Source organism: Lepisosteus oculatus, unplaced genomic scaffold (genome assembly GCF_040954835.1).
Source record: "Lepisosteus oculatus isolate fLepOcu1 unplaced genomic scaffold, fLepOcu1.hap2 HAP2_SCAFFOLD_95, whole genome shotgun sequence".
NCBI lineage: Eukaryota > Metazoa > Chordata > Actinopteri > Semionotiformes > Lepisosteidae > Lepisosteus > Lepisosteus oculatus.
In genome coordinates this window covers 222,981-242,647 of record NW_027168431.1, presented here as the reverse complement: position 1 = coordinate 242,647, position 19,667 = coordinate 222,981, and the positions used below count along the sequence as shown (strand labels likewise).

The window sequence follows — 19,667 nt, the reverse complement described above, 5'->3', positions numbered from 1 at the left end:
GGCTAAGAAATTGGAGAGCTATTCTAATACAATAACTATTAGGAATCTTTTGGGCATAACAGTTTCACTGTGATTTTGCAGGTAACACGTACGTTGGGAAAACATTTTGAACGCGATCAATAACCGCACTGGAAAAATGTGGGAAAGAAAGGGCGAAAAGCGACTCTTCAACATGTGGAAATATCTTCCTGAGCGGAGCCCTCTTCTCGAAGCTCAACACTCTGCAAGAGTCACTTCTCCCAACTTGCGCCCGCAGGTTTCCGTAGTGTGCCTGCAAAGAGCCATCCGCTTGAGACAGGTGCACCTCCCGATTTCATTGAACTAAGCTAGATGCACAATTTCTAATGCAGCCTTCATCACAATAGACAGTTCATTTCTCGAAAGCTTGTCGTAAAAAAAGGAAACAAAGAACGAAAACGTATAGCTGACAATCTTCTGAAGATGCAGATTCAGCTTTGGGGAAATGGACATTTTATGTATGCAGATGCTTTTCAAGCGCTGGTTTTAGAACGTCGCTGTGCTTCCAGCATCCTTTTCAGCCTTCTAAACTGGCTACCGAGGTGCCGATCACATTGTAAAGCGGTTGAGAGGCCGGAGCTGCTCAAACCGCTCTTGCCGTTTCCCATCAATCAAAAGCACTATGTTGTTTCTTTGTATGGAAAGCTTTTCAAGTCTGGCATCGACACGCACCTTTCCTGAAACGTCCAAAAGGTGAATGCTTCGCAAAGAAATCCAGTCTACCTTCAGGGGGCATGATGTTGAAATCGGAATGAGCCCTGGGTGGGCTTGAAGCAGCAGCTGTTCAGTTAACAGCTGCACAGAAACGCACCCCGCTTGCTTTGTATCATTCGCAAGTTTCTGGTTAAAGAGTAAAAAAGGCTGGAATTCTTCTGCCAGCCGGCAGGATTTCTTCTGCACTCACCCAGAAAAGCCAAGAATTGTATTTCATCTTTCGCAAGCTGTATTTTCCAGGAGGAGAATGAATACTTGCATTAAACTGAATCAAGCCGACAGAGACGCACAGCCGTTGTTTTTCTCCATGGGAAGTTTTTCGTTAAGGAAAAACACCGTTGTCATTTTCTTGCCAGCCGGCGGTATTTCTTGTGCAGCGATGAGCCAGATTTGTATTTCGTATTTCGCAAGTTGTGTGAATTTCTTGAAGTTGAAAGTGAATTCGCTCCAGAAAAGAAATGTCGCTTGAAAGCCGTGGCTGTTTGTTAAACCGCAGGACCTGAGCTTGCGTTCTGTTTCTCATGGCGTTCGCAAAGGCGATTCCTGCCTTTAAAACTGCTGTGTCTGCGACTGAAAGCGGCGTGTGGCACAGCTTCTAAAGTCTTGTTGACGCTCCTCGATGTTGCTTTCTCTCTGCCTAAGGAAGTTCGATTGTCGCGTCGGAACGGGGAGACCTAATCCTTCCAGCTTTAAGCCACCCTTCAGTCTTCTGAAGGGTGTCCGAGTGCTAGCATGTCATTTGGCTTTTTTTTGGGGGGAAGCGGAGAGCGACATTGAAAAAGGTTACCGCCGCCGCCTCGCCCTCCGTGTTAAATGATCGCAAGCCGGCGGCGGCGGCGCTCCCTGTAGTCGTGGCCGAGCGGTTAAGGCGATGGGCTAGAAAGCCATTGGGGTCTCCCCGCGTCGGCTCGAATCCTGCCCACTACGGCGCCCTTCTCCTGTCGCTTCGGCCTGCCCAGAAAAAGGCGGAGTGCCGTTTCTCTCTTCCTGCTTCTTGTACAAACGCTAAATCGCTTGGACCTGCTGCCTTGGAAGTAATGTCTTCAACGTCCACCAGTGACATTTCACAGCTGGAAGCACACAGCCACGCTTTTGGCATTGGCATGTCTTTTGCGCCCTACTTCCAGCCTTTGAAGACCTAATTATTCAAACTGAAAGAACCAGCTGAATGAGTGTTTGCAGTGCACCAGGAGGAGCAGGGACCATAGCATTGGAGGGGTGAGGATGGCGCAGATGGAAACGTTTTCATGCGCTCCTCTGGGAGGAATGAAAAGAAAAGGCGAAACCGGAAACAGTAGTAGCCGCAAGAGGAAGTGTCTTCAAGCGCCAAGCAAGCGCTCCTCGTTAGTATAGTGGTGCGTATCCCCGCCTGTCACGTGGGAGACCGGGGATGGATTGCTTGACGGCGAGCCAGGTTGCTTTTCTCCCATCAGATTCCAACCGCTAATGCTAACGCAGTGTGTGGGAGCTTACATGCTTTTCCTTTCCCGTCTTTTTCGGACGACTATTCCAAAGGGGTAACCTGAAGGAATAGGGGCCTGAAGACACGAGGCATTCTTAAACCAGCACTGGGCTGCACGGCCTTCTGTTGTGATCAGGTTATATTCGAGTCAAAAAGCCAGAGCATCCGCTTCCATCCTATGGAGCACGAGCTAAATCGGAAGAGGCAGGGGATACACCTACGCCTATCGGCGCACGTTCCCTGCGTCAGGCTGCTTCACCCATTTGCACCCGACTGGAGACGGCACTGAGCAAGCTTTTTGTCAGGAGTGGGATTCGAACCCACGCCCCCAGGGGAGACTGCGACCTGAACGCAGCGCCTTAGACCGCTCGGCCATCCTGACGCGGGCCCCCTGTCCCGGGGCGGTCTGATGAGCCACCGCGATCCCACTACGCTCCTCGCGTATCGCACTGTTATTAATACTACAGTGTGACTCCAGCATTAAAATGTTTGGAAAATGTGTCGGCTTTTATAATCCAGTGTAGAGCAGCATGTGATGATTTGTGCTACAACACCAAGCGCTCAAAGTGACGTCTGCGTTTGTCGTTGAAACTTTCAACTCTTTCATCACTTATGTAGGAAATAAAAAGAGCAGTTGTGCGCCACACGCAGAGAGGCCGTCAGCAGAGTGGCGCAGCGGAAGCGTGCTGGGCCCATAACCCAGAGGTCGATGGATCGAAACCATCCTCTGCTACGTGTGTCCTATGCACGATTCATAAGCATGCCATTGGGTTAGCAAAGTGCCTTCAAATAGTCTGCATCTCCCTTTCTTTAAATTCTGTCCTGAGTTTCTCTCTCGTGTGTGTTTGTGCAAGCTTGACACTTGCGGGACTCTTTAATCTTCACCAATACGGAGATGACCAAATGTGTCTTCGGTTGTTCTGAGGTCTTTGATAGTTTCTTTGAAAGCTTCAACTGAACCTCGAAATCGAAGCAGTTATGTTTATATTGATTTCTCGCGTTAATCATTACGAACCAGGAACAGCCAGCACACTCGGTCGCATTAGTAATTATGTCACGTCTCTACTTAGCAGAGCATTCAAAGGCCCACTGGAAGTAGTAAAGCACTAAAACACTGCAAAACTGAACTCGGGAAAATCATACTGGGAGCTCTGAGCGATGTCTGCATCCAAGCCATCCAATACGGACTCTGAAACCTTGGAATATCAACACTATGATGCGCTACCTTTTACCTGGAGCAAAACGATGGAATTAGAAGAATGCTTACCACAGGATACAACTGTGCCGCTGTTATTTGGAGCACGGTTTTCACTTGCATGAAAACTACAGCAGAACGTAGAAGGATGATCACTGAGGAGTCCACGCGGGCATGCTGAGGAGATTGTAGGTCGTACATTTCAATGATTACTGACATTTGCGCTGCTGGAGGTACAGTAATCAACAAAGAACAGGGTGTGCTACTCTCGAATCCGGTCAGCACATGATGAAAAGCCAGGAAGTATACCTTGTCAAACTGCCGTCAACAGGGACAAGTTAACCACCAGCTCAACCGGCGCCCGGCTAGCTCAGTCGGTAGAGCATGAGACTCTTAATCTCAGGGTTGTGGGTTCAAGCCCCACGTTGGGTGGTGCCCGTCTCCTTATTAACAAAGTTTCCCGCTCATCCTTGAACCTCTTACACCTCGATGGTACCGAGCACTGCGTTTTAATGCACAGGTGTGATCAAACCGAGATGAAAAGGGCGTATCTAGCTCCTTGCCCGAGAGATAAATCAAAGGTTCCGCAGATAATCCCTTGGCTCCGGTCACCCGGACGCAGATAGGAGCTGCAGCCATCATAACTTGTATGAAAACTAAGAAGAGCTCCTGTCTATTTACAGTTTCATTTACTCTAGCGTTTCCTTAAACATTGCGTGTACGAAGGCTAAGAAATTGGAGAGCTATTCTAATACAATAACTATTAGGAATCTTTTGGGCATAACAGTTTCACTGTGATTTTGCAGGTAACACGTACGTTGGGAAAACATTTTGAACGCGATCAATAACCGCACTGGAAAAATGTGGGAAAGAAAGGGCGAAAAGCGACTCTTCAACATGTGGAAATATCTTCCTGAGCGGAGCCCTCTTCTCGAAGCTCAACACTCTGCAAGAGTCACTTCTCCCAACTTGCGCCCGCAGGTTTCCGTAGTGTGCCTGCAAAGAGCCATCCGCTTGAGACAGGTGCACCTCCCGATTTCATTGAACTAAGCTAGATGCACAATTTCTAATGCAGCCTTCATCACAATAGACAGTTCATTTCTCTGGTTAAAGAGTAAATAAGGCTGGAATTCTTCTGCCAGCCGGCAGGATTTCTTCTGCACTCACCCAGAAAAGCCAAGAATTGTATTTCATCTTTCGCAAGCTGTATTTTCCAGGAGGAGAATGAATACTTGCATTAAACTGAATCAAGCCGACAGAGACGCACAGCCGTTGTTTTTCTCCATGGGAAGTTTTTCGTTAAGGAAAAACACCGTTGTCATTTTCTTGCCAGCCGGCGGTATTTCTTGTGCAGCGATGAGCCAGATTTGTATTTCGTATTTCGCAAGTTGTGTGAATTTCTTGAAGTTGAAAGTGAATTCGCTCCAGAAAAGAAATGTCGCTTGAAAGCCGTGGCTGTTTGTTAAACCGCAGGACCTGAGCTTGCGTTCTGTTTCTCATGGCGTTCGCAAAGGCGATTCCTGCCTTTAAAACTGCTGTGTCTGCGACTGAAAGCGGCGTGTGGCACAGCTTCTAAAGTCTTGTTGACGCTCCTCGATGTTGCTTTCTCTCTGCCTAAGGAAGTTCGATTGTCGCGTCGGAACGGGGAGACCTAATCCTTCCAGCTTTAAGCCACCCTTCAGTCTTCTGAAGGGTGTCCGAGTGCTAGCATGTCATTTGGCTTTTTTTTGGGGGAAGCGGAGAGCGACATTGAAAAAGGTTACCGCCGCCGCCTCGCCCTCCGTGTTAAATGATTGCAAGCCGGCGGCGGCGGCGCTCCCTGTAGTCGTGGCCGAGCGGTTAAGGCGATGGGCTAGAAAGCCATTGGGGTCTCCCCGCGTCGGCTAGAATCCTGCCCACTACGGCACCCTTCTCCTGTCGCTTCGGCCTGCCCAGAAAAAGGCGGAGTGCCGTTTCTCTCTTCCTGCTTCTTGTACAAACGCTAAATCGCTTGGACCTGCTGCCTTGGAAGTAATGTCTTCAACATCCACCAGTGACATTTCACAGCTGGAAGCACACAGCCACGCTTTTGGCAATGGCATGTCTTGCGCCCTACTTCCAGCCTTTGAAGACCTAATTATTCAAACTGAAAGAACCGGCTGAATGAGTGTTTGCAGTGCACCAGGAGGAGCAGGGACCATAGCATTGGAGGGGTGAGGATGGCGCAGATGGAAACGTTTTCATGCGCTCCTCTGGGAGGAATGAAAAGAAAAGACGAAACCGGAAACAGTAGTAGCCGCAAGAGGAAGTGTCTTCAAGCGCCAAGCAAGCGCTCCTCGTTAGTATAGTGGTGCGTATCCCCGCCTGTCACGTGGGAGACCAGGGATGGATTGCTTGACGGCGAGCCAGGTTGCTTTTCTCCCATCAGATTCCAACCGCTAATGCTAACGCAGTGTGTGGGAGCTTACATGCTTTTCCTTTCCCGTCTTTTTCGGACGACTATTCCAAAGGGGTAACCTGAAGGAATAGGGGCCTGAAGACACGAGGCATTCTTAAACCAGCACTGGGCTGCACGGCCATCTGTTGTGATCAGGTTATATTCGAGTCAAAAAGCCAGAGCATCCGCTTCCATCCTATGGAGCACGAGCTAAATCAGAAGAGGCAGGGGATACACCTACGCCTATCGGCGCACGTTCCCTGCGTCAGGCTGCTTCACCCATTTGCACCCGACTGGAGACGGCACTGAGCAAGCTTTTTGTCAGGAGTGGGATTCGAACCCACGCCTCCAGGGGAGACTGCGACCTGAACGCAGCGCCTTAGACCGCTCGGCCATCCTGACGCGGGCCCCCTCTCCCGGGGCGGTCTGATGAGCCACCGCGATCCCACTACGCTCCTCGAGTATCGCACTGTTATTAATACTACAGTGTGACTCCAGCATTAAAATGTTTGGAAAATGTGTCGGCTTTTATAATCCAGTGTAGAGCAGCATGTGATGATTTGTGCTACAACACCAAGCGCTCAAAGTGACGTCTGCGTTTGTCGTTGAAACTTTCAACTCTTTCATCACTTATGTAGGAAATAAAAAGAGCAGTTGTGCGCCACACGCAGAGAGGCCGTCAGCAGAGTGGCGCAGCGGAAGCGTGCTGGGCCCATACCCCTGAGGTCTATGGATCGAAACCATTCTCTGCTACATGTGTCCTATGCACGATTCCTAAGCATGCCATTGGGTTAGCAAAGTGCCTTCAAATAGTCTGCATCTCCCTTTCTTTAAATTCTGTCCTGAGTTTCTCTCTCGTGTGTGTTTGTGCAAGCTTGACACTTGCGGGACTCTTTAATCTTCACCAATACGGAGATGACCAAATGTGTCTTCGGTTGTTCTGAGGTCTTTGATAGTTTCTTTGAAAGCTTCAACTGAACCTCGAAATCGAAGCAGTTATGTTTATATTGATTTCTCGCGTTAATCATTACGAACCAGGAACAGCCAGCACACTCGGTCGCATTAGTAATTATGTCACGTCTCTACTTAGCAGAGCATTCAAAGGCCCACTGGAAGTAGTAAAGCACTAAAACACTGCAAAACTGAACTCGGGAAAATCATACTGGGAGCTCTGAGCGATGTCTGCATCCAAGCCATCCAATACGGACTCTGAAACCTTGGAATATCAACACTATGATGCGCTACCTTTTACCTGGAGCAAAACGATGGAATTAGAAGAATGCTTACCGCAGGATACAACTGTGCCGCTGTTATTTGGAGCACGGTTTTCACTTGCATGAAAACTACAGCAGAACGTAGAAGGATGATCACTGAGGAGTCCACGCGGGCATGCTGAGGAGATTGTAGGTCGTACATTTCAATGATTACTGACATTTGCGCTGCTGGAGGTACAGTAATCAACAAAGAACAGGGTGTGCTACTCTCGAATCCGGTCAGCACATGATGAAAAGCCAGGAAGTATACCTTGTCAAATTGCCGTCAACAGGGACAAGTTAACCACCAGCTCCACCGGCGCCCGGCTAGCTCAGTCGGTAGAGCATGAGACTCTTAATCTCAGGGTCGTGGGTTCGAGCCCCACGTTGGGCGGTGCCCGTCTCCTTATTAACAAAGTTTCCCGCTCATCCTTGAACCTCTTACACCTCGATGGTACCGAGCACTGCGTTTTAATGCACAGGTGTGATCAAACCGAGATGAAAAGGGCGTATCTAGCTCCTTGCCCGAGAGATAAATCAAGGGTTCCGCAGATAATCCCTTGGCTCCGGTCACCCGGACGCAGATAGGAGCTGCAGCCATCATAACTTGTATGAAAACTAAGAAGAGCTCCTGTCTATTTACAGTTTCATTTACTCTAGCGTTTCCTTAAATATTGCGTGTACGAAGGCTAAGAAATTGGAGAGCTATTCTAATACAATAACTATTAGGAATCTTTTGGGCATAACAGTTTCACTGTGATTTTGCAGGTAACACGTACGTTGGGAAAACATTTTGAACGCGATCAATAACCGCACTGGAAAAATGTGGGAAAGAAAGGGCGAAAAGCGACTCTTCAACATGTGGAAATATCTTCCTGAGCGGAGCCCTCTTCTCGAAGCTCAACACTCTGCAAGAGTCACTTCTCCCAACTTGCGCCCGCAGGTTTCCGTAGTGTGCCTGCAAAGAGCCATCCGCTTGAGACAGGTGCACCTCCCGATTTCATTGAACTAAGCTAGATGCACAATTTCTAATGCAGCCTTCATCACAATAGACAGTTCATTTCTCGAAAGCTTGTCGTAAAAAAAGGAAACAAAGAACGAAAACGTATAGCTGACAATCTTCTGAAGATGCAGATTCAGCTTTGGGGAAATGGACATTTTATGTATGCAGATGCTTTTCAAGCGCTGGTTTTAGAACGTCGCTGTGCTTCCAGCATCCTTTTCAGCCTTCTAAACTGGCTACCGAGGTGCCGATCACATTGTAAAGCGGTTGAGAGGCCGGAGCTGCTCAAACCGCTCTTGCCGTTTCCCATCAATCAAAAGCACTATGTTGTTTCTTTGTATGGAAAGCTTTTCAAGTCTGGCATCGACACGCACCTTTCCTGAAACGTCCAAAAGGTGAATGCTTCGCAAAGAAATCCAGTCTACCTTCAGGGGGCATGATGTTGAAATCGGAATGAGCCCTGGGTGGGCTTGAAGCAGCAGCTGTTCAGTTAACAGCTGCACAGAAACGCACCCCGCTTGCTTTGTATCATTCGCAAGTTTCTGGTTAAAGAGTAAAAAAGGCTGGAATTCTTCTGCCAGCCGGCAGGATTTCTTCTGCACTCACCCAGAAAAGCCAAGAATTGTATTTCATCTTTCGCAAGCTGTATTTTCCAGGAGGAGAATGAATACTTGCATTAAACTGAATCAAGCCGACAGAGACGCACAGCCGTTGTTTTTCTCCATGGGAAGTTTTTCGTTAAGGAAAAACACCGTTGTCATTTTCTTGCCAGCCGGCGGTATTTCTTGTGCAGCGATGAGCCAGATTTGTATTTCGTATTTCGCAAGTTGTGTGAATTTCTTGAAGTTGAAAGTGAATTCGCTCCAGAAAAGAAATGTCCAGTCGCATGAAAGCCGTGGCTGTTTGTTAAACCGCAGGACCTGAGCTTGCGTTCTGTTTCTCATGGCGTTCGCAAAGGCGATTCCTGCCTTTAAAACTGCTGTGACTGCGACTGAAAGTGGCGTGTGGCACAGCTTCTAAAGTCTTGTTGACGCTCCTCGATGTTGCTTTCTCTCTGCCTAAGGAAGTTCGATTGTCGCGTCGGAACGGGGAGACCTAATCCTTCCAGCTTTAAGCCACCCTTCAGTCTTCTGAAGGGTGTCCGAGTGCTAGCATGTCATTTGGCTTTTTTTTGGGGGGAAGCGGAGAGCGACATTGAAAAAGGTTACCGCCGCCGCCTCGCCCTCCGTGTTAAATGATCGCAAGCCGGCGGCGGCGGCGCTCCCTGTAGTCGTGGCCGAGCGGTTAAGGCGATGGGCTAGAAAGCCATTGGGGTCTCCCCGCGTCGGCTCGAATCCTGCCCACTACGGCGCCCTTCTCCTGTCGCTTCGGCCTGCCCAGAAAAAGGCGGAGTGCCGTTTCTCTCTTCCTGCTTCTTGTACAAACGCTAAATCGCTTGGACCTGCTGCCTTGGAAGTAATGTCTTCAACGTCCACCAGTGACATTTCACAGCTGGAAGCACACAGCCACGCTTTTGGCATTGGCATGTCTTTTGCGCCCTACTTCCAGCCTTTGAAGACCTAATTATTCAAACTGAAAGAACCAGCTGAATGAGTGTTTGCAGTGCACCAGGAGGAGCAGGGACCATAGCATTGGAGGGGTGAGGATGGCGCAGATGGAAACGTTTTCATGCGCTCCTCTGGGAGGAATGAAAAGAAAAGGCGAAACCGGAAACAGTAGTAGCCGCAAGAGGAAGTGTCTTCAAGCGCCAAGCAAGCGCTCCTCGTTAGTATAGTGGTGCGTATCCCCGCCTGTCACGTGGGAGACCGGGGATGGATTGCTTGACGGCGAGCCAGGTTGCTTTTCTCCCATCAGATTCCAACCGCTAATGCTAACGCAGTGTGTGGGAGCTTACATGCTTTTCCTTTCCCGTCTTTTTCGGACGACTATTCCAAAGGGGTAACCTGAAGGAATAGGGGCCTGAAGACACGAGGCATTCTTAAACCAGCACTGGGCTGCACGGCCTTCTGTTGTGATCAGGTTATATTCGAGTCAAAAAGCCAGAGCATCCGCTTCCATCCTATGGAGCACGAGCTAAATCGGAAGAGGCAGGGGATACACCTACGCCTATCGGCGCACGTTCCCTGCGTCAGGCTGCTTCACCCATTTGCACCCGACTGGAGACGGCACTGAGCAAGCTTTTTGTCAGGAGTGGGATTCGAACCCACGCCCCCAGGGGAGACTGCGACCTGAACGCAGCGCCTTAGACCGCTCGGCCATCCTGACGCGGGCCCCCTGTCCCGGGGCGGTCTGATGAGCCACCGCGATCCCACTACGCTCCTCGCGTATCGCACTGTTATTAATACTACAGTGTGACTCCAGCATTAAAATGTTTGGAAAATGTGTCGGCTTTTATAATCCAGTGTAGAGCAGCATGTGATGATTTGTGCTACAACACCAAGCGCTCAAAGTGACGTCTGCGTTTGTCGTTGAAACTTTCAACTCTTTCATCACTTATGTAGGAAATAAAAAGAGCAGTTGTGCGCCACACGCAGAGAGGCCGTCAGCAGAGTGGCGCAGCGGAAGCGTGCTGGGCCCATAACCCAGAGGTCGATGGATCGAAACCATCCTCTGCTACGTGTGTCCTATGCACGATTCATAAGCATGCCATTGGGTTAGCAAAGTGCCTTCAAATAGTCTGCATCTCCCTTTCTTTAAATTCTGTCCTGAGTTTCTCTCTCGTGTGTGTTTGTGCAAGCTTGACACTTGCGGGACTCTTTAATCTTCACCAATACGGAGATGACCAAATGTGTCTTCGGTTGTTCTGAGGTCTTTGATAGTTTCTTTGAAAGCTTCAACTGAACCTCGAAATCGAAGCAGTTATGTTTATATTGATTTCTCGCGTTAATCATTACGAACCAGGAACAGCCAGCACACTCGGTCGCATTAGTAATTATGTCACGTCTCTACTTAGCAGAGCATTCAAAGGCCCACTGGAAGTAGTAAAGCACTAAAACACTGCAAAACTGAACTCGGGAAAATCATACTGGGAGCTCTGAGCGATGTCTGCATCCAAGCCATCCAATACGGACTCTGAAACCTTGGAATATCAACACTATGATGCGCTACCTTTTACCTGGAGCAAAACGATGGAATTAGAAGAATGCTTACCACAGGATACAACTGTGCCGCTGTTATTTGGAGCACGGTTTTCACTTGCATGAAAACTACAGCAGAACGTAGAAGGATGATCACTGAGGAGTCCACGCGGGCATGCTGAGGAGATTGTAGGTCGTACATTTCAATGATTACTGACATTTGCGCTGCTGGAGGTACAGTAATCAACAAAGAACAGGGTGTGCTACTCTCGAATCCGGTCAGCACATGATGAAAAGCCAGGAAGTATACCTTGTCAAACTGCCGTCAACAGGGACAAGTTAACCACCAGCTCAACCGGCGCCCGGCTAGCTCAGTCGGTAGAGCATGAGACTCTTAATCTCAGGGTTGTGGGTTCAAGCCCCACGTTGGGTGGTGCCCGTCTCCTTATTAACAAAGTTTCCCGCTCATCCTTGAACCTCTTACACCTCGATGGTACCGAGCACTGCGTTTTAATGCACAGGTGTGATCAAACCGAGATGAAAAGGGCGTATCTAGCTCCTTGCCCGAGAGATAAATCAAAGGTTCCGCAGATAATCCCTTGGCTCCGGTCACCCGGACGCAGATAGGAGCTGCAGCCATCATAACTTGTATGAAAACTAAGAAGAGCTCCTGTCTATTTACAGTTTCATTTACTCTAGCGTTTCCTTAAACATTGCGTGTACGAAGGCTAAGAAATTGGAGAGCTATTCTAATACAATAACTATTAGGAATCTTTTGGGCATAACAGTTTCACTGTGATTTTGCAGGTAACACGTACGTTGGGAAAACATTTTGAACGCGATCAATAACCGCACTGGAAAAATGTGGGAAAGAAAGGGCGAAAAGCGACTCTTCAACATGTGGAAATATCTTCCTGAGCGGAGCCCTCTTCTCGAAGCTCAACACTCTGCAAGAGTCACTTCTCCCAACTTGCGCCCGCAGGTTTCCGTAGTGTGCCTGCAAAGAGCCATCCGCTTGAGACAGGTGCACCTCCCGATTTCATTGAACTAAGCTAGATGCACAATTTCTAATGCAGCCTTCATCACAATAGACAGTTCATTTCTCTGGTTAAAGAGTAAATAAGGCTGGAATTCTTCTGCCAGCCGGCAGGATTTCTTCTGCACTCACCCAGAAAAGCCAAGAATTGTATTTCATCTTTCGCAAGCTGTATTTTCCAGGAGGAGAATGAATACTTGCATTAAACTGAATCAAGCCGACAGAGACGCACAGCCGTTGTTTTTCTCCATGGGAAGTTTTTCGTTAAGGAAAAACACCGTTGTCATTTTCTTGCCAGCCGGCGGTATTTCTTGTGCAGCGATGAGCCAGATTTGTATTTCGTATTTCGCAAGTTGTGTGAATTTCTTGAAGTTGAAAGTGAATTCGCTCCAGAAAAGAAATGTCGCTTGAAAGCCGTGGCTGTTTGTTAAACCGCAGGACCTGAGCTTGCGTTCTGTTTCTCATGGCGTTCGCAAAGGCGATTCCTGCCTTTAAAACTGCTGTGTCTGCGACTGAAAGCGGCGTGTGGCACAGCTTCTAAAGTCTTGTTGACGCTCCTCGATGTTGCTTTCTCTCTGCCTAAGGAAGTTCGATTGTCGCGTCGGAACGGGGAGACCTAATCCTTCCAGCTTTAAGCCACCCTTCAGTCTTCTGAAGGGTGTCCGAGTGCTAGCATGTCATTTGGCTTTTTTTTGGGGGAAGCGGAGAGCGACATTGAAAAAGGTTACCGCCGCCGCCTCGCCCTCCGTGTTAAATGATTGCAAGCCGGCGGCGGCGGCGCTCCCTGTAGTCGTGGCCGAGCGGTTAAGGCGATGGGCTAGAAAGCCATTGGGGTCTCCCCGCGTCGGCTAGAATCCTGCCCACTACGGCACCCTTCTCCTGTCGCTTCGGCCTGCCCAGAAAAAGGCGGAGTGCCGTTTCTCTCTTCCTGCTTCTTGTACAAACGCTAAATCGCTTGGACCTGCTGCCTTGGAAGTAATGTCTTCAACATCCACCAGTGACATTTCACAGCTGGAAGCACACAGCCACGCTTTTGGCAATGGCATGTCTTGCGCCCTACTTCCAGCCTTTGAAGACCTAATTATTCAAACTGAAAGAACCGGCTGAATGAGTGTTTGCAGTGCACCAGGAGGAGCAGGGACCATAGCATTGGAGGGGTGAGGATGGCGCAGATGGAAACGTTTTCATGCGCTCCTCTGGGAGGAATGAAAAGAAAAGACGAAACCGGAAACAGTAGTAGCCGCAAGAGGAAGTGTCTTCAAGCGCCAAGCAAGCGCTCCTCGTTAGTATAGTGGTGCGTATCCCCGCCTGTCACGTGGGAGACCAGGGATGGATTGCTTGACGGCGAGCCAGGTTGCTTTTCTCCCATCAGATTCCAACCGCTAATGCTAACGCAGTGTGTGGGAGCTTACATGCTTTTCCTTTCCCGTCTTTTTCGGACGACTATTCCAAAGGGGTAACCTGAAGGAATAGGGGCCTGAAGACACGAGGCATTCTTAAACCAGCACTGGGCTGCACGGCCATCTGTTGTGATCAGGTTATATTCGAGTCAAAAAGCCAGAGCATCCGCTTCCATCCTATGGAGCACGAGCTAAATCAGAAGAGGCAGGGGATACACCTACGCCTATCGGCGCACGTTCCCTGCGTCAGGCTGCTTCACCCATTTGCACCCGACTGGAGACGGCACTGAGCAAGCTTTTTGTCAGGAGTGGGATTCGAACCCACGCCTCCAGGGGAGACTGCGACCTGAACGCAGCGCCTTAGACCGCTCGGCCATCCTGACGCGGGCCCCCTCTCCCGGGGCGGTCTGATGAGCCACCGCGATCCCACTACGCTCCTCGAGTATCGCACTGTTATTAATACTACAGTGTGACTCCAGCATTAAAATGTTTGGAAAATGTGTCGGCTTTTATAATCCAGTGTAGAGCAGCATGTGATGATTTGTGCTACAACACCAAGCGCTCAAAGTGACGTCTGCGTTTGTCGTTGAAACTTTCAACTCTTTCATCACTTATGTAGGAAATAAAAAGAGCAGTTGTGCGCCACACGCAGAGAGGCCGTCAGCAGAGTGGCGCAGCGGAAGCGTGCTGGGCCCATACCCCAGAGGTCTATGGATCGACACCATCCTTTGCTACTTGTGTCCTATGCACGATTCATAAGCATGCCATTGGGTTAGCAAAGTGCCTTCAAATAGTCTGCATCTCCCTTTCTTTAAATTCTGTCCTGAGTTTCTCTCTCGTGTGTGTTTGTGCAAGCTTGACACTTGCGGGACTCTTTAATCTTCACCAATACGGAGATGACCAAATGTGTCTTTGGTTGTTCTGAGGTCTTTGATAGTTTCTTTGAAAGCTTCAACTGAACCTCGAAATCGAAGCAGTTATGTCTATATTGATTTCTCGCGTTAATCATTACGAACCAGGAACAGCCAGCACACTCGGTCGCATTAGTAATTATGTCACGTCTCTACTTAGCAGAGCATTCAAAGGCCCACTGGAAGTAGTAAAGCACTAAAACACTGCAAAACTGAACTCGGGAAAATCATACTGGGAGCTCTGAGCGATGTCTGCATCCAAGCCATCCAATACGGACTCTGAAACCTTGGAATATCAACACTATGATGCGCTACCTTTTACCTGGAGCAAAACGATGGAATTAGAAGAATGCTTACCGCAGGATACAACTGTGCCGCTGTTATTTGGAGCACGGTTTTCACTTGCATGAAAACTACAGCAGAACGTAGAAGGATGATCACTGAGGAGTCCACGCGGGCATGCTGAGGAGATTGTAGGTCGTACATTTCAATGATTACTGACATTTGCGCTGCTGGAGGTACAGTAATCAACAAAGAACAGGGTGTGCTACTCTCGAATCCGGTCAGCACATAATGAAAAGCCAGGAAGTATACCTTGTCAAATTGCCGTCAACAGGGACAAGTTAACCACTAGCTCCACCGGCGCCCGGCTAGCTCAGTCGGTAGAGCATGAGACTCTTAATCTCAGGGTCGTGGGTTCGAGCCCCACGTTGGGCGGTGCCCGTCTCCTTATTTAACAAAGTTTCCCGCTCATCCTTGAACCTCTTACACCTTGATGGTACCGAGCACTGCGTTTTAATGCACAGGTGTGATCAAACCGAGATGAAAAGGGCGTATCTAGCTCCTTGCCCGAGAGATAAATCAAGGGTTCCGCAGATAATCCCTTGGCTCCGGTCACCCGGACGCAGATAGGAGCTGCAGCCATCATAACTTGTATGAAAACTAAGAAGAGCTCCTGTCTATTTACAGTTTCATTTACTCTAGCGTTTCCTTAAACATTGCGTGTACGAAGGCTAAGAAATTGGAGAGCTATTCTAATACAATAACTATTAGGAATCTTTTCGGCATAACAGTTTCACCGTGATTTTGCAGGTAACACGTACGTTGGGAAAACATTTTGAACGCGATAACCGCACTGGAAAAATGTGGGAAAGAAAGGGCGAAAAGCGACTCTTCAACATGTGGAAATATCTTCCTGAGCGGAGCCCTCTTCTCGAAGCTCAACACTCTGCAAGAGTCACTTCTCCCAACTTGCGCCTGCAGGTTTCCGTAGTGTGCCTGCAAAGAGCAATCCGCTTGAGACAGGTGCACCTCCCGATTTCATTGAACTAAGCTAGATGCACAATTTCTAATGCAGCCTTCATCACAATAGACAGTTCATTTCTCGAAAGCTTGTCATAAAAAAAGGAAACAAAGAACGAAAACGTATAGCTGACAATCTTCTGAAGATGCAGATTCATCTTTGGGGAAATGGACATTTTATGTATGCAGATGCTTGTCAAGCGCTGGTTTTAGAACGTCGCTGTGCTTCCAGCATCCTTTTCAGCCTTCTAAACTGGCTACCGAGGTGCCGATCACATTGTAAAGCGGTTGAGAGGCCGGAGCTGCTCAAACCGCTCTTGCCATTTCCCATCAATCAAAAGCACTATGTTGTTTCTTTGTATGGAAAGCTTTTCAAGTCTGGCATCGACACGCACCTTTCCTGAAACGTCCAAAAGGTGAATGCTTCGCAAAGAAATCCAGTCTACCTTCAGGGGGCATGATGTTGAAATCGGAATGAGCCCTGGGTGGGCTTGAAGCAGCAGCTGTTCAGTTAACAGCTGCACAGAAACGCACCCCGCTTGCTTTGTATCATTCGCAAGTTTCTGGTTAAAGAGTAAAAAAGGCTGGAATTCTTCTGCCAGCCGGCAGGATTTCTTCTGCACTCACCCAGAAAAGCCAAGAATTGTATTTCATCTTTCGCAAGCTGTATTTTCCAGGAGGAGAATGAATACTTGCGTTAAACTGAATCAAGCCGACAGAGACGCACAGCCGTTGTTTTTCTCCATGGGAAGTTTTTCGTTAAGGAAAAACACCGTTGTCATTTTCTTGCCAGCCGGCGGTATTTCTTGTGCAGCGATGAGCCAGATTTGTATTTCGTATTTCGCAAGTTGTGTGAATTTCTTGAAGTTGAAAGTGAATTCGCTCCAGAAAAGAAATGTCGCTTGAAAGCCGTGGCTGTTTGTTAAACCGCAGGACCTGAGCTTGCGTTCTGTTTCTCATGGCGTTCGCAAAGGCGATTCGTGCCTTTAAAACTGCTGTGTCTGCGACTGAAAGTGGCGTGTGGCGCAGCTTCTAAAGTCTTGTTGACGCTCCTCGATGTTGCTTTCTCTCTGCCTAAGGAAGTTCGATTGTCGCGTCGGAACGGGGAGACCTAATCCTTCCAGCTTTAAGCCACCCTTCAGTCTTCTGAAGGGTGTCCGAGTGCTAGCATGTCATTTGGCTTTTTTTGGGGGGAAGCGGAGAGCGACATTGAAAAAGGTTACCGCCGCCGCCTCGCCCTCCGTGTTAAATGATTGCAAGCCGGCGGCGGCGGCGTTCCCTGTAGTCGTGGCCGAGCGGTTAAGGCGATGGGCTAGAAAGCCATTGGGGTCTCTCCGCGTCGGCTCGAATCCTGCCCACTACGGCGCCCTTCTCCTGTCGCTTCTGCCTGCCCAGAAACAGGCAGAGTGCCGTTTCTCTCTTCCTGCTTCTTGTACAAACGCTAAATCGCTTGGACCTGCTACCTTGGAAGTAATGTCTTCAACATCCACCAGTGACATTTCACAGCTGGAAGCACACAGCCACGCTTTTGGCATTGGCATGTCTTGCGCCCTACTTCCAGCCTTTGAAGACCTAATTATTCAAACTGAAAGAACCGGCTGAATGAGTGTTTGCAGTGCACCAGGAGGAGCAGGGACCATAGCATTGGAGGGGTGAGGATGGCGCAGATGGAAACGTTTTCATGCGCTCCTCTGGGAGGAATGAAAAGAAAAGACGAAACCGGAAACAGTAGTAGCCGCAAGACGAAGTGTCTTCAAGCGCCAAGCAAGCGCTCCTCGTTAGTATAGTGGTGCGTATCCCCGCCTGTCACGTGGGAGACCAGGGATGGATTGCTTGACGGCGAGCCAGGTTGCTTTTCTCCCATCAGATTCCAACCGCTAATGCTAACGCAGTGTGTGGGAGCTTACATGCTTTTCCTTTCCCGTCTTTTTCGGACGACTATTCCAAAGGGGTAACCTGAAGGAATAGGGGCCTGAAGACACGAGGCATTCTTAAACCAGCACTGGGCTGCACGGCCATCTGTTGTGATCAGGTTATATTCGAGTCAAAAAGCCAGAGCATCCGCTTCCATCCTATGGAGCACGAGCTAAATCGGAAGAGGCAGGGGATACACCTACGCCTATCGGCGCACGTTCCCTGCGTCAGGCTGCTTCACCCATTTGCACCCGACTGGAGACGGCACTGAGCAAGCTTTTTGTCAGGAGTGGGATTCGAACCCACGCCTCCAGGGGAGACTGCGACCTGAACGCAGCGCCTTAGACCGCTCGGCCATCCTGACGCGGGCCCCCTGTCCCGGGGCGGTCTGATGAGCCACCGCGATCCCACTACGCTCCTCGAGTATCGCACTGTTATTAATACTACAGTGTGACTCCAGCATTAAAATGTTTGGAAAATGTGTCGGCTTTTATAATCCAGTGTAGAGCAGCATGTGATGATTTGTGCTACAACACTAAGCGCTCAAAGTGACGTCTGCGTTTGTCGTTGAAACTTTCAACTCTTTCATCACTTATGTAGGAAATAAAAAGAGCAGTTGTGCGCCACACGCAGAGAGGCTGTCAGCAGAGTGGCGCAGCGGAAGCGTGCTGGGCCCATAACCCAGAGGTCGATGGATCGACACCATCCTTTGCTACTTGTGTCCTATGCACGATTCATAAGCATGCCATTGGGTTAGCAAAGTGCCTTCAAATAGTCTGCATCTCCCTTTCTTTAAATTCTGTCCTGAGTTTCTCTCTCGTGTGTGTTTGTGCAAGCTTGACACTTGCGGGACTCTTTAATCTTCACCAATACGGAGATGACCAAATGTGTCTTCGGTTGTTCTGAGGTCTTTGATAGTTTCTTTGAAAGCTTCAACTGAACCTCGAAATCGAAGCAGTTATGTTTATATTGATTTCTCACTGTAATCATTACGAACCAGGAACAGCCAGCACACTCGGTCGCATTAGTAATTATGTCACGTCTCTACTTAGCAGAGCATTCAAAGGCCCACTGGAAGTAGTAAAGCACTAAAACACTGCAAAACTGAACTCGGGAAAATCATACTGGGAGCTCTGAGCGATGTCTGCATCCAAGCCATCCAATACGGACTCTGAAACCTTGGAATATCAACACTATGATGCGCTACCTTTTACCTGGAGCAAAACGATGGAATTAGAAGAATGCTTACCGCAGGATACAACTGTGCCGCTGTTATTTGGAGCACGGTTTTCACTTGCATGAAAACTACAGCAGAACGTAGAAGGATGATCACTGAGGAGTCCACGCGGGCATGCTGAGGAGATTGTAGGTCGTACATTTCAATGATTACTGACATTTGCGCTGCTGGAGGTACAGTAATCAACAAAGAACAGGGTGTGCTACTCTCGAATCCGGTCAGCACATAATGAAAAGCCAGGAAGTATACCTTGTCAAATTGCCGTCAACAGGGACAAGTTAACCACTAGCTCCACCGGCGCCCGGCTAGCTCAGTCGGTAGAGCATGAGACTCTTAATCTCAGGGTCGTGGGTTCGAGCCCCACGTTGGGCGGTGCCCGTCTCCTTATTTAACAAAGTTTCCCGCTCATCCTTGAACCTCTTACACCTTGATGGTACCGAGCACTGCGTTTTAATGCACAGGTGTGATCAAACCGAGATGAAAAGGGCGTATCTAGCTCCTTGCCCGAGAGATAAATCAAGGGTTCCGCAGATAATCCCTTGGCTCCGGTCACCCGGACGCAGATAGGAGCTGCAGCCATCATAACTTGTATGAAAACTAAGAAGAGCTCCTGTCTATTTACAGTTTCATTTACTCTAGCGTTTCCTTAAACATTGCGTGTACGAAGGCTAAGAAATTGGAGAGCTATTCTAATACAATAACTATTAGGAATCTTTTCGGCATAACAGT

At 48.8% G+C, this 19,667-nt stretch overlaps 8 non-coding genes across 8 annotated transcripts; 5 read left to right on the top strand and 3 right to left on the bottom strand.

The window, feature by feature from the left end:
- The first annotated feature begins 2,855 nt into the window (after nucleotides 1-2,855).
- On the top strand, nucleotides 2,856-2,927 carry trnam-cau (transfer RNA methionine (anticodon CAU)). The gene has a single exon. It is a non-coding gene; the product is annotated as a tRNA-Met (tRNA).
- A 3,197-nt stretch (nucleotides 2,928-6,124) lies between these two features.
- Nucleotides 6,125-6,207, bottom strand: trnal-cag (transfer RNA leucine (anticodon CAG)). The gene has a single exon. It is a non-coding gene; the product is annotated as a tRNA-Leu (tRNA).
- A 1,172-nt stretch (nucleotides 6,208-7,379) lies between these two features.
- Nucleotides 7,380-7,452, top strand: trnak-cuu (transfer RNA lysine (anticodon CUU)). The gene has a single exon. It is a non-coding gene; the product is annotated as a tRNA-Lys (tRNA).
- A 3,153-nt stretch (nucleotides 7,453-10,605) lies between these two features.
- Nucleotides 10,606-10,677, top strand: trnam-cau (transfer RNA methionine (anticodon CAU)). Its single transcript has one exon. It is a non-coding gene; the product is annotated as a tRNA-Met (tRNA).
- Nucleotides 10,678-13,874: 3,197 nt separating this feature from the next.
- trnal-cag (transfer RNA leucine (anticodon CAG)) lies at nucleotides 13,875-13,957 on the bottom strand. The gene has a single exon. It is a non-coding gene; the product is annotated as a tRNA-Leu (tRNA).
- Nucleotides 13,958-15,129: 1,172 nt separating this feature from the next.
- Nucleotides 15,130-15,202, top strand: trnak-cuu (transfer RNA lysine (anticodon CUU)). Its single transcript has one exon. It is a non-coding gene; the product is annotated as a tRNA-Lys (tRNA).
- A 2,780-nt stretch (nucleotides 15,203-17,982) lies between these two features.
- Nucleotides 17,983-18,065, bottom strand: trnal-cag (transfer RNA leucine (anticodon CAG)). Its single transcript has one exon. It is a non-coding gene; the product is annotated as a tRNA-Leu (tRNA).
- Nucleotides 18,066-19,237: 1,172 nt separating this feature from the next.
- On the top strand, nucleotides 19,238-19,310 carry trnak-cuu (transfer RNA lysine (anticodon CUU)). The gene has a single exon. It is a non-coding gene; the product is annotated as a tRNA-Lys (tRNA).
- Nucleotides 19,311-19,667: the final 357 nt, after the last annotated feature.